General features: G+C 41.8%; 3 non-coding genes across 3 annotated transcripts; all 3 read right to left on the bottom strand.

The window, feature by feature from the left end:
• Positions 1-7781: 7781 nt before the first annotated feature.
• TRNAL-CAG (transfer RNA leucine (anticodon CAG)) lies at positions 7782-7864 on the bottom strand. Its single transcript has one exon. It is a non-coding gene; the product is annotated as a tRNA-Leu (tRNA).
• A 1184-nt stretch (positions 7865-9048) lies between these two features.
• On the bottom strand, positions 9049-9121 carry TRNAF-GAA (transfer RNA phenylalanine (anticodon GAA)). The gene has a single exon. It is a non-coding gene; the product is annotated as a tRNA-Phe (tRNA).
• A 910-nt stretch (positions 9122-10031) lies between these two features.
• On the bottom strand, positions 10032-10114 carry TRNAL-CAG (transfer RNA leucine (anticodon CAG)). The gene has a single exon. It is a non-coding gene; the product is annotated as a tRNA-Leu (tRNA).
• Between the last annotated feature and the right edge of the window lie 251 nt (positions 10115-10365).

Below are 10365 nucleotides of genomic sequence, written 5' to 3'. Positions count from 1 at the left end.
TACTTCTGGCTTTTGTAATTTAACTCTTTCTAAGCTAAGCAGTAGAAAGATGAGCACTACTTGTGATGAAAGGAAATATGCCATGATTTCTTTTATTTTAATATTGATTTGTAACCTATTAGTTACAGCCAATTTTGAGCTTCATGACCAAGCACCGTTTTTTAAATCTGACATGTATCAATTTATGTGGCAATAACACTGGAATGCTTAACATATCCCCGTCATTCTGATAGTGATATTTTGTAACACATTGTACTTTATATTAATGGTAAATTTAGGTCAATATATATTTAGTTTTTCTTGTGAAAATATCTAAAGTTGCACAATTTCATTGAAATGCGGTGATGCCCCATATGTCTTCAGAAACTACTGTTTGGTCACACAGCAGGGCTTTGAAAGTAAGAGCGCTATTTGGGTTTTGGGAATGCAGATTTTGCAAGAATATTTTGAGGGTGACATTTGCGGAGTTCCAAAAGTACCAAAACAGCAGAAACCCCTCCAAAGTGATCCCATTTTATAAATTACTCCTCACAATGAATTCATCAACACCAGCAATTACTATTATTGTCCAACATATGTTTTCACTCTGCAACATCCAGAATTGCAAATAAGCCAGTTTAGTGCCCAACTTGCGCTTATGGAGACAAGCACCCCATACATTTTAAGTGGGCTCTCCTCGCTAGAGAAATGCCAAATCTGTGGATTCTTTGTCTTACCATTAACGTAGAAACCCCTATTTTTAGAATGAAAGATGACAATCCAGAGTTGGGGCTTGTGTTTTTTTGCCTTCCTGGCTTTTTCCCCAAACAGCTTTGCTCCTGGCATATTATTTAAGCATATTTGTCTCAGTAATGCCACAGCGATTCATAGTCAAACATAAATGGCTGAAATCAATCAGCTAGTGTCTGATACATGCTGCCCGTATTAGCTATCACGTTTCATTTAAATCCTCATACAGCTAAGTCAAACTAAAATAAAACAAAGTGATGACGTCCAGAATGAAGGAAAAATTACAAAAAATATTATTTTCCTCAAAAGTTAAAAGTGTTCAGTAGTGTTGAGCCACCCCCGTAGTGTTCGGGTTCGGTTCGGTTCGTCGAACACCGGGATGTTCGAGGAACTGTTCGTCGAACTGTTCGTCGAACACCTTAGAACACCGTCGAACACCGTTAAAACCAATGGCAGGCAAACAAAAACACATAGAAACACATAGAAAACACCTGCAAAGGTGTCCAAAAGCTGACAAACTGCTCAGAAGACACTCTGTTTAAAAAAGCCGGCCGGCAAATTCAGCAGCGGCATACACCGGTACCCGACAATTTAGACAAGAAGGAATAGAGCATCACACATAGATTAGATAGATAGAAACATGTCAGTCACACATATAAGAAGCACAGTGACAGTGTTGGTTACTGCATTTGTCATTTAGTGTAAAGGATTTATTAAAAAAAATATTAGTGTTTTCATGCACCGTCTCTTTAAAAAAGCCGGCCGGCAATTCAGCATCTGTACCCGACAATTTAGAACAGAAAGAATAGAGCTTCACACATAGATTAGATAGAAACATGTCAGTCACATATATAATAAGTACAGTGATAGTGTTGCTTACTGTACTTGTCATTTAGTGTAAAGGATTTATTTAAAAAAATAATAGTGTTTTCATGCACTGTCTCTTTAAAAAAGCCGGCCGGCAATTCAGCAGCGGTACCCGACAATTTAGAACAGAAAGAATAGAACATCACACATAGATTAGATAGATAGAAACATGTCAGTCACATATATAATAAGTACAGTGACAGTGTTGGTTACTGTACTTGTCATTTAGTATTAAAATAAAGGATTTATTATTAAAAAAATTGGCGTGGGGTTCCCCTTAATTTTAGGCTCTAGCGGAGGTTAAGCAGACGGCTGGGGCAGATGTTTGAAGCCTGGGAAGGGGGTAATACCCACGGAGCTTCCCAGGCTACTAATATCAGCCCCCAGCTGAATACATAGCCTTTACTAGCTATTAAAATGGGGGACCCCCCAAAAAAAATGACGTGGGGTCCCCCCTAATTTAATAGCTAGCAAAGGCTAGGCAGACAGCTGGGGGCTGATATTAATAGCTCAGGAAGGGTGCCATGAATATTGGCCCCCTCCCAGGCTAGAAACACCAGCCGTCAGCCGCCCCAGAAATGGCGCATTCATAGGATGCGCCAATTCTGGCACTTAGCCTCGCTCTTCCACGCTGCCCTGGTGCGGTGGCAGGGGGTAATAGGGTTGGGGTTGATGTCAGCTTATAATGCCAGCTGACATCAAGCCCAGGTTAGTAATGGAGAGGCGTCTATAAGACACCCCCATTACTAACCCCATAGTCAAAGTTAAAAAAAACACAAACACCCAGAATAAAGTCCTTTAATTGAAATAAAGACACAATCCTTTATTGTTCTAAATTAAACCATACCTACCATCACGCCCATTCCAGCTGAAGCCAACGATCTCCTGCAATAAAAGAAAAATAATAAAGCAACCTCATCCTTACCTTTCCATGGTTCCCATGACAGCTTCAGCTCTGCTACATCGAGATGACAGGCTGGACCGCAGCAGAACGCCGCCATCCAGCCTGTCATCCCGCAGACACTGAGAAGCGCAGGCTTGCTTGCGCTGCTCAGCGTCTCTCTGTGACGACATCCAGATGAGCCGAGTTCATGTCCAATGAACTCGGCTCACCTCATGCACGTCACTGACAGCGTGGGAAAATTCTCACGCTGAAGCGCTGATTGCAGGAGAATTTTCCCACGCTGTCAGTGACGTGCATGAGGTGAGCCGAGTTCATTGGACATGACCTCGGCTCATCTGGATGCCGTCACAGCGAGACAGTGAGGAGCGCAAGCAAGCCTGCGCTTCTCAGTGTCTGCGGCATGACAGGCGGGATGGCAGCGTTCTGCTGCGGTCCAGCCTGTCATCTCGATGTAGCAGAGCTGAAGCTGTCGTGGGAACCATGGAAAGGTAAGGATGAGGTTGGTTTATTATTTTTCTTTTATTGCAGGAGATCGTTGGCTTCAGCTGGAATGGGTGTGATGGTAAGTATGGTTTAATTTAGAACAATAAAGAATTGTGTCTTTATTTCAATTAAAGGACTTTATTCTGGGTGTTGTGTTTTTTTTAAATACTTTACTAGAAATTCATGGCGGTCATGTCTAATTCTGGCGTGACCCCATGAATTTTGGGCTTGGGGCCAGCTGATAATACCAAGCTGGCCCTAACCCCTTTATTACCCAGTGAGCCACCGCACCAGGGCCCTGGATGAGTTGGGTACAGCGCCAGAAGATGGCGCTTCTATGAACGCGCCATTTTCCGGGGTGGCTGCGGACTGCAATTTGTAGCGGGGGGGGGCCCAGAAAGCTTGGGCCTCCCTGCGCTGCAGATTCCAGCCCCCAGCTGCCTAGTTGTACCTGGCTGGACACAAAAATAGGGCGAAGCCCCACGTACTTTTTTTTTAATTATTTCATGAATTTCATGAAATAATTAAGAAAAAAAGGCCTTCCCTATATTGTTGTGTCCGGCCAGGTACAAATAGGCAGCTGGTGGTTGGGGGCAGCCCGTTCCTGCCTGCTGTACCTGGCCGGACACAAATATAGTGCGAAGCCCCACTTCAATTTTTTTTAATTATTTCATGAATTTCATGAAATAATTAAGAAAAAAAGGGCTTCCCTATATTGTTGTGTCCGGCCAGGTACAAATAGGCAGCTGGTGGATGGGGGCAGCCCGTTCCTGCCTGCTGTACCTGGCTGGACACAAATATAGTGCGAAGCCCCACTTCAATTTTTTTAAATTATTTCAGGAAATTCATGAAATAATTAAAAAAAAATTGACGTGGGGCTTCGCACTATATTTGTGTCCAGCCAGGTACAGCAGGCAGGAACGGGCTGCCCCCAACCACCAGCTGCCTATTTGTACCTGGCCGGACACAACAATATAGGGAAGGCCTTTTTTTCTTAATTATTTCATGAAATTCATGAAATAATTAAAAAAAAAGTACGTGGGGCTTCGCCCTATTTTTGTGTCCAGCCAGGTACAACTAGGCAGCTGGGGGCTGGAATCTGCAGCGCAGGGAGGCCCAAGCTTTCTGGGCCCCCCCCCGCTACAAATTGCAGTCCGCAGCCACCCCGGAAAATGGCGCGTTCATAGAAGCGCCATCTTCTGGCGCTGTACCCAACTCATCCAGGGCCCTGGTGCGGTGGCTCACTGGGTAATAAAGGGGTTAGGGCCAGCTTGGCATTATCAGCTGGCCCTAAGCCCGAAATTCATGGGGTCACGCCAATATTAGACATGACCGCCATGAATTTCTAGTAAAGTATTTAAAAAAAACACAACACCCAGAAAAAAGTCCTTTAATTGAAATAAACACACAATTCTTTATTGTTCTAAATTAAACCATACTTACCATCACGCCCATTCCAGCTGAAGCCAACGATCTCCTGAAATAAAAGAAAAATAATAAAGCAACATCATCCTTACCTTTCCATGGTTCCCATGACAGCTTCAGCTCTGCTACATCGAGATGACAGGCTGGACCGCAGCAGAACGCTGCCATCCAGCCTCTCATACCGCAGACACTGAGAAGCGCAGGCTTGCTTGCGCTCCACAGTGTCTCTCTGTGAGGGCATCCAGATGAGCCGAGTTAATGTCCAATGAACTCGGCTCACCTCATGCACGTCACTGACAGCGTGGGAAAATTCTCCTGCACTCAGCGCTTCAGCGTGGGAGAATTCTCACACTGAAGCGCTGAGTGCAGGAGAATTCTCCCACGCTGTCAGTGACGTGCAGGAGGTGAGCTGAGTTCATTGGACATGAGCTCACCTTATGCACGTCACTGACAGCGTGGGAAAATTCTCCTGCACTCAGCGCTTCAGCGTGGGAGAATTCTCACGCTGAAGCGCTGAGTGCAGGAGAATTCTCCCACGCTGTCAGTGAAGTGCAGGAGGTGAGCTGAGTTCATTGGACATGAGCTCACCTTATGCACGTCACTGACAGCGTGGGAGAATTCTCCTGCACTCACCGCTTCAGCGTGAGAATTTTCCCACGCTGTCAGTGACGTGCATGAGGTGAGCCGAGTTCAGTGACGTGCATGAGGTGAGCCGAGTTCATTGGACATGAACTCGGCTCATCTGGATGTCGTCACAGAGAGACGCTGAGCAGCGCAAGCAAGCCTGCGCTTCTCAGTGTCTGCGGGATGACAGGCTGGATGGCGGCGTTCTGCTGCGGTCCAGCCTGTCATCTCGATGTAGCAGAGCTGAAGCTGTCGTGGGAACCATGGAAAGGTAAGGATGAGGTTGCTTTATTATTTTTCTTTTATTGCAGGAGATCGTTGGCTTCAGCTGGAATGGGCGTGACAGTAAGTATGGTTTAATTTAGAACAATAAAGGATTGTGTCTTTATTTCAATTAAAGGACTTTATTCTGGGTGTTTGTGTTTTTTTTAACTTTGACTATGGGGTTAGTAATGGGGGTGTCTTATAGACGCCTCTCCATTACTAACCTGGGCTTGATGTCAGCTGGCATTATAAGCTGACATCAACCCCAACCCTATTACCCCCTGCCACCGCACCAGGGCAGCGTGGAAGAGCGAGGCTAAGTGCCAGAATTGGCGCATCCTATGAATGCGCCATTTCTGGGGCGGCTGACGGCTGGTGTTTCTAGCCTGGGAGGGGGCCAATATTCATGGCTCCCTTCCTGGGCTATTAATATCAGCCCCCAGCTGTCTGCCTAGCCTTTGCTAGCTATTAAATTAGGGGGGACCCCACGTCATTTTTTTTGGGGTGTCCCCCATTTTAATAGCTAGTAAAGGCTATGTATTCAGCTGGGGGCTGATATTAGTAGCCTGGGAAGCTCCGTGGGTATTACCCCCTTCCCAGGCTTCAAACATCTGCCCCAGCCGTCTGCTTAACCTCCGCTAGAGCCTAAAATTAAGGGGAACCCCACGCCAATTTTTTTAATAATAAATCCTTTATTTTAATACTAAATGACAAGTACAGTAACCAACACTATCACTGTACTTCATATATATGTGACTGACATGTTTCTATCTATCTAATCTATGTGTGAAGCTCTATTCTGTCTGTTATAAATTGTCGGGTACCGCTGCTGAATTGCCGGCCGGCTTTTTTAAAGAGACAGTGCATGAAAACACTATTATATTTTTTAATAAATCCTTTACGCTAAATGACAAGTACAGTAAGCAACACTGTCACTGTACTTCGTATATATGTGGCTGACATGTTTCTATCTATCTAATCTATGTGTGATGCCCTATTCTTTCGGTTCTAAATTGTCGGGTACAGGTGTATGCCGCTGCTGAATTGCCGGCTTTTCATGTTTCACTGTTCCCATCGATTTGGGCAACCACTGTAATGCCACAACCACCATGGCTGTGGCATTACAGTGAGTGGCAGACAATCCCTGCATGATTGGTGCTCTAAATAGCGCCAGACATGCAGGACACGCTTTTGGTGCACGAACAGTTATCGAACATAACCTCGAACAGCCGAATTTTTTGCAAATCGTTCGGGTTCGTCGAACAACTCGAACACCGCCCAAAACAGCTCGAATTTGAGATTGGCGAACAGTTCTAGTCGAACACCGCTCATCTCTAGTGTTCAGTTCTCAAGTTTCTATCGTTTTATTTCCTGTAGATAGTTATAATGATTAGGATTTTTACATTCTCTGTAAACAGTCAGTCCATATGCTTTGTTTATTTTCTGCTTAAAATTTAATGGGTGAAGAAAAAAACTTTTGCCGAAACCGAGGATTAAACCAGGGACCTTTACATCTTCAGTCTAACGCTCTCCCAACTGAGCTATTTCAGCAGGACACGTTTACTTTCAGGAATGTTCAACACACTGTAAATGTCACAACTGGATGTATTTATTTTTACTTTGACTTGTTTTTGCAAGATTATCTATATTTGAAAGTCCCGCTATTTTGCGTACATATTTAAGAACTTACATTAATTCTTTGTGAATGAATAGAAAAAACAGCAATTCTGCATTTTTTTTACATTTTCAAATTTACTCAATTCGCCAGGGTAATTCTGACTGTGTCTCTGTAGGACAGGTGATGATTGAGCATAAAACACAATTTGTAAGCATAATGTTGCATCAAGCTTTATTTTTTTCTTAGGTGCAAACAATTGGAGTGAAGAAAGGAGATGCAAATTTAGAGAAAATATTCTACTGATTGTTAATGTTGAAAGTGAAAACATTTGTCCCAAAATGTGGTGAAACTTTGATGTCAGTATCACATGCGCATTTTCAGACTTGTTAAACTATGTTCATCTGCTCTTTTAGCTTTTGTTTATTAAGTATATTTATAGTCTATTGATGCCTGAAGTAAAAAATCTGAAATTAGACTTACTGGTAATTTGGTTTCTAGGAATCTTCCACGACAGCACCTTAGGAGGTTCACACTCTGCCCTAATCGGGACAGAGAACACATAGAGATGAAATAGTCCCTCCCATTTTCCTATCCACAGTATTTTTCTGATGCCAAAGCAACAACTAACATATGCACAAAGAAACTATTTGATGTTCCCAGAAGTCTTTTGCGAAAGCACAAATTCAGGACATTTAAGATTTGCCTCAAGGACCCCATGGAATACTGCCAAAGTGACAACGTTGAGAATTGGTTTTGCTAAGCCCCATCACTTTTAGTTTTCGATTTGAGATTGCCACCAATAGAGCGGACCCCCAACTAATCAGTAACAGGAGTGAAGCTGTAAAATTTCTTGAAAGAAAATTCTAATGTCAGAAGAGGGATTCGAACCCACCCCTCCAGAAGAGACTGCGACCTGAACGCAGCGCCTTAGACCGCTCGGCCATCCTGACTACTTCTGGCTTTTGTAATTTAACTCTTTCTAAGCTAAGCAGTAGAAAGATGAGCACTACTTGTGATGAAAGGAAATATGCCATGATTTCTTTTATTTTAATATTGATTTGTAACCTATTAGTTACAGCCAATTTTGAGCTTCATGACCAAGCACCATTTTTTAAATCTGACATGTATCAATTTATGTGGCAATAACACTGGAATGCTTAACATATCCCCGTGATTCTGATAGTGTTATTTTGTAACACCTTGTACTTTATATTAATGGTAAATTTAGGTCAATATATATTTAGTTTTTCTTGTGAAAATATATAAAGTTGCACAATTTCTTTGAAATGCGGTGATGCCCCATATGTCTTCAGAAACTACTGTTTGGTCACACAGCAGGGCTTTGAAAGTAAGAGCGCTATTTGGGTTTTGGGAATGCAGATTTTGCAAGAATATTTTGAGGGTGACATTTGCGGAGTTCCAAAAGTACCAAAACAGCAGAAACCCCTCCAAAGTGATCCCATTTTATAAATTAATCCTCACAATGAATTCATCAACACCAGCAATTACTATTATTGTCCAACATATGTTTTCACTCTGCAACATCCAGAATTGCAAATAAGCCAGTTTAGTGCCCAGCTTGCGCTTATGGAGACAAGCACCCCATACATTTTAAGTGGGCTCTCCTCGCTAGAGAAATGCCAAATCTGTGGATTCTTTGTCTTACCATTAACGTAGAAACCCCTATTTTTAGAATGAAAGATGACGGTCCTGAGTTGGGGCTTGTGTTTTTTGCCTTCCTGGCTTTTTCCCCAAACAGCTTTGTTCCTGGCATATTATTTAAGCATATTTGTCTCAGTAATGCCACAGCGATTCATAGTCAAACATAAATGGCTGAAATCATTCAGCTAGTGTCTGATACATGCTTCCCGTATTAGCTATCAGGTTTCCTTTAAATCCTCATACAGCTAAGTCAAACTAAAATAAAACAAAGTGATGACGTCCAGAATGAAGGAAAAATTACAAAAAATATTATTTTCCTCAAAAGTTAAAAGTGTTCAGTTCTCAAGTTTCTATCATTTTATTTCCTGTAGATAGTTATAATGATTAGGATTTTTACATTCTCTGTAAACAGTCAGTCCATATGCTTTGTTTATTTTCTGCTTAAAATTTAATGGGTGAAGAAAAAGACTTTTGCCGAAACCCGGGATTGAACCAAGGACCTTTAGATCTTCAGTCTAACGCTCTCCCAACTCAGCTATTTCAGCAGGACACATTTAGATTCAGGAATGTAATGTATTTATTTTTACTTTGACTTGTTTTTGCAAGATTATCAATATTTGAAAGTCCCGCTATTTTGCGTACATATTTAACAACTTACATTAATTCTTTGTGAATGAATAGAAAAAACAGCAATTCTGCATTTTTTTTACATTTTCAAATTTACTCAATTCGCCAGGGTAATTCTGAATGTGTCTCTGTAGGACAGGTGATGATTGAGCATAAAACACAATTTGTAAGCATAATGTTGCATCAAGCTTTATTTTTTTCTTAGGTGCAAACAATTGGAGTGAAGATAGGAGATGCAAATTTAGAGAAAATATTCTACTGATTGTTAATGTTGAAAGTGAAAACATTTGTCCCAAAATGTGGTGAAACTTTGATGTCAGTATCACATGCGCATTTCAGACTTGTTAAACTATGTTCATCTGCTCTTTTAGCTTTTGTTTATTAAGTATATATATAGTCTATTGATGCCTTGAGGTAAAAAAATCTGAAATTAGACTTACTGGTAATTCGGTTTCTAGGAATCTTCCACGACAGCACATTAGGAGGATCACTCTCTGCCCTAATAGGGACAGAGAACACATAGAGATGAAATAGTCCCTCCCATTTTCCTATCAACAGTATTTTTCCGATGCCAAAGCAACAACTAACATATGCACAAAAGAAACTATTTGATGTTCCCAGAAGTCTTTTGTGAAAGCACAAATTCAGAACATTTAAGATTTGCCTCAAGGACCCCATGGAATACTGCCAAAGTGCCAACGTTGAGAATTGGTTTTGCTAAGCCCCATCACTTTTAGTTATTGATTTGTGATTGCCACCAATAGAGCGGACCCCCAACTAATCAGTAACAGGAGTGAAGCTGTAAAATTTCTTGAAAGAAAATTCTAATGTCAGAAGAGGGATTCGAACCCACGCCTCCAGAAGAGACTGCGACCTGAACGCAGCGCCTTAGACCGCTCGGCCATCCTGACTACTTCTGGCTTTTGTAATTTAACTCTTTCTAAGCTAAGCAGTAGAAAGATGAGCACTACTTGTGATGAAAGGAAATATGCCATGATTTCTTTTATTTTAATATTGATTTGTAACCTATTAGTTACAGCCAATTTTGAGCTTCATGACCAAGCACCGTTTTTTAAATCTGACATGTATCAATTTATGTGGCAATAACACTGGAATGCTTAACATATCCCCGTCATTCTGATAGTGATATTTTGTAACACAT

Source organism: Phyllobates terribilis, unplaced genomic scaffold, assembly GCF_046119375.1.
Source record: "Phyllobates terribilis strain yellow unplaced genomic scaffold, ASM4611937v1 Scaffold_65__1_contigs__length_7625178, whole genome shotgun sequence".
In the NCBI taxonomy this organism is placed as follows: domain Eukaryota; kingdom Metazoa; phylum Chordata; class Amphibia; order Anura; family Dendrobatidae; genus Phyllobates; species Phyllobates terribilis.
The sequence above is the reverse complement of the archived record's forward strand: the minus strand, read 5'-3'. Positions and strand labels throughout refer to the sequence as shown.